Here is a 4,044-nt window from a genome sequence, read left to right on the forward strand (position 1 = left end):
TAATTTCAAGACTAAAATACTTACCCATAACTTGTCTAGCTCAAAATCACCATAGATTCCAAGATCCACCTACATGCATGCATCGGGTTCTTTGAATCTTTGTAGATTCTGATACAACAGGCAAAACCTCACATTATAGTCAGTTCAAAGACATGCATCTCAAACAAAATGATAGTTTCTACTTTTCTTACCTTGGAATTTTTAAACCGAATCACCAAATCTTCTTTAACTTCATCAATGGAGTGTGGGTGGGGGGAAAACCTCTCAGTTTCCTTTGGCTCCCCCAAACCGAACCTTCACTTAGCTTGCCTTTCCACTCACTCTTTGTTTTTTTTTTCTCGGTTGGAAGCCTTACCAAGCCATTCTTTCTTCATTGTCTTCCAAATGGGTGGATCTCCCATGGAACTCACTTGATTTCTTCACATTTTTCCCCTAAAAGCTGAGCCTTCCCTTGCATGTTTCTTTTCTTCTCTTTTCTCTCTTCCTCTCAGGCGGTGGACAAAGCAAAGTGAAAATAGTCTCCATTCCATTTTTTCTTTACTATGGGCAGATTGCCCAAGGAAATGGCATCATTTCCTTTCATTTCATTTCAATTTGCATTTCATTTCATCTTCTTTAAGGTCCACTTGTCATCCCCTCATTCGGCCACTTTATCACCCAATATTGTTTCATGCATATTGTTCCTTACCAATAGCCTTTGCCATCCCATGAACCTATAAGATTTCATGCATTTTTCCACTCTTGGATCCTATTTGACCTCCCTCAAGACCAATAAGATTTCATGCAACCAAATTATTCTTTCTTTTTCTTTCAAATCACATTTCCACCCTTACTTTATTTACCATGGGCTATCTTTGCCAAACCATGGTTTTCTTCCACTTTAATACTTTTTATTCTTTTCTTTTTAATCAACTATCACATTGTGGGATCCCATATGTCCCCCACTAACTTTTATTTTTTGCACACCATAGTTTTCATGTAATAGTAACTTTTATATGTATATCTCATATTCCTCATAATTTAACTTTCCTTGGCTAGTAAACTCTTATTTAACTTCTAATATTAGAATTTGCAAATGAGTCCTCAATCTTTTCTTTATTTTCCTTGTGACCTTCAGAACTTTTCATCCTTCACAATTTAGTCTTTCCAACATGTTTTAAACTCCAATTCTTTTCTATTTTTCTTCCTTTACATGTGTACAAATATAATAAAAGGTTTGCACCCCATCAAGGCGTCACCATAATATTTAAATATATACTTACCCGCACTAGCTTTATTTAATAAAGGCATACAACCTCACTTATGTTGTTTTTCTTCAAAATTCATTCTTACTTCTTCTCCCTCACTTAGATTAGTCATATACTTCTTCTTCATGACTAACTTCAACCACAAATAAAATATTAATATTTTAACATTATTTTATTAATAAAATAATTTTTTTTTTCAACTTATATAATCGAGACTCAAAATGTCTCACTTTGTCCCGATTCACTTCAGAATTGCCTTTTTATCTCACTAATTCATCATCAGTAAGCTATTATTATTTAATTATCATATCCTCAAGTACGAAATATTTTATTTTAAAATATGCTTTTCGCCCATCACCGCTCTTTCGTATTTAAATTTATGTCCATCAACCCTCTGTCTCGTTGATGAGATCATATTGGCTCTTATACGAGGGTACGGGGTGTTACAATATGCACCATATGTTTTTTTAACTTGATTTATGATGTTTCCGACATCTTCGAAAGAAAAATAAATCTTGTATTCTCTCCACTTCTTTAACATAAATACAAGGAAGAAAAACACTTGACCAATGTTATTTCGATTTATAATTAGATTTTGTTTTATTACTTATTATTTTCAAATTTCAATATACCAAACAAAGGATTCAAGGTACAAATAATGTCAACGAAAGACAAGCTCTTCATGACTGTTTCTATGAATAAGTGTATAGATAAAACAAATGATTTTGTATACTATTTAGGGTAAATTTCACATACTCTTATAGTATGACATTTTCTCACACAGCACCTTAAAGTTTTTTTTTAAATAAAATCTTGTGTTTTACTACTATTCCCATAAACGTAATAGTGTTAAATTTTAGTCAAAATATCTCACAAGTTCTTGTACTATAGTGTTTTCATCAATTTAGTCCATCTACCCCATAACTAGTCAATTTAGTTCCTATACTCCAACATTTTGCGCAACTAAATCCTTTGCCTGATTCTATCCAAATTAACCATTAGTGATGCTTACATGTTAGACGATGTTGATGTGTCCAACCCAAAAAAAATTGGAAAAATAATTTCTTTTGCTACATCAATTTCTTTGTGCTTTGTCATAAAGACCAAACTACACAAAATTACAGAGTACAATGATTAAATTACAAAAAACTCTTTAATATAGGAGCTAAATTAAACAAAACTCTGTATTTGACTTCAATTAAATTTTTCCTTCATAATTAGCAAGTACAAACATTATATATTCTATCAAAATTTTTGTGATATAAAAATTTGATCACAAAATACCTCTTTAGCCATGTCCGACAAAACAGTGTTCAATTCAAACCCAATGTCCAACAGACATTCTATAGCTTTTTACTTCATAATAATTATCATTCCCATTCTTCAAGGCAAAGATCTCCCATTCACACGTAATGGCAGGACATTTTGCTTTCCCTCTGAAAAATAGCTTTGAAATGTGTAGGATCTTTAAAAGTTTGAGCCACAAAAAATAGAATGACAAGGAATTTACATGACTAACCCCTAAACACTTGTTTAATTATTTGAAAAAAGATAGTACAAATTATGATGAAAAGTGTTTAGGTTTTTAAAAAAATAAATTGGGAGAGATAAGGGGTTGAGAATGCCTTAATTTTGATCAATAAGCCAATTGTTGAGAAGCTTGATTTAAAAGCAAATCATTTCTTCTTCTCCTTGACAAGCTTTCACTGTTGCGAATTTTAGATGTTTTGGTGAGCCTAATTTTAGTGCACAACATTATAAAATTTGAAAAATTAAAATATCAATCCTAAGTATCAAGTGCTTTTCAATGACCTTGTCTTAAATGATTTCAACACGTTCTTTAAATCTCTTCCATCATACAGGCAATACTTTGCATATAGTATATCAGGTCATTTCCAAGGTCACTTGTTCCAAAGGCTTCTCTTAATTTTGTTCACTCATCTCATGCATTTCATTGGCTACACCAAAGGAATTGATGGATAAGAACTCTTCTATCTTTAATAAAGCGAGGATTTATTGTAATAATTTTGCAAAAGAAATAGGTGAGACATAACTCAATTTGCCAAAGATATGGAGTCCTTTCTGACTGCAGGGCAAAATAACTGGTTGATGGTGAACTCATTGCTCTTCTCCTGCCTGATGATGCTCATGTTGGGATAAGCCCTACAGCCAATTGAGATTGGTTAAAGCTTAATTCCAATTATGCAACAATATCATTCATGTTGAATAGTTAGAGGTTTTTTTTCATCAATAAAACATCAATTATAATGAGTTATAAGGTTAATTGGATGAAGTCCATGAGATTCATAGGCCTTGTAAGGAAACTGTAATGGGTTGCAATTATGAGATCTTTATGCATCAAAGTATAATTTCAAAATTTCTTAGTCAATGTATCATCGAGACTGGACATCAATGATGCTTAGAAATTGGTATATTCTATGTTCCTTGTTTTGAAAGTGAGTAATCAATCTCATACATTGAAGTATAAAGATACTTGAAACTAAAATATAGGTGTTTGCCAAGGAGACCAAGTTCACTGAACATGACCCATCATGAGAAGTGCATTTGGTAATACACTCTAGTGTCTGTGAAACACTTCTCATGTGTTAGTTATGTAAACACTCCCTAGACTTGAGACACTATGTTGTTTTATGTACGGAGTGCTATGCTTTGATTTCATCCCTACGGGTGCATAACTAAGGATGCCAAAACAAGAACCTTTTGAGTATAGTATGAAGTATGTGAAGGTAAATAAGTGGTAAAGATAGGAATCATCATCTCAAATGTTTTAAAGGAC

The sequence above is a fragment of the Theobroma umbraticum genome, unplaced genomic scaffold, assembly GCF_002168275.2.
Source record: "Theobroma umbraticum cultivar Fairchild unplaced genomic scaffold, ASM216827v3 scaffold_44.0, whole genome shotgun sequence".
Taxonomy (NCBI): Eukaryota; Viridiplantae; Streptophyta; class Magnoliopsida; order Malvales; family Malvaceae; genus Theobroma; species Theobroma umbraticum.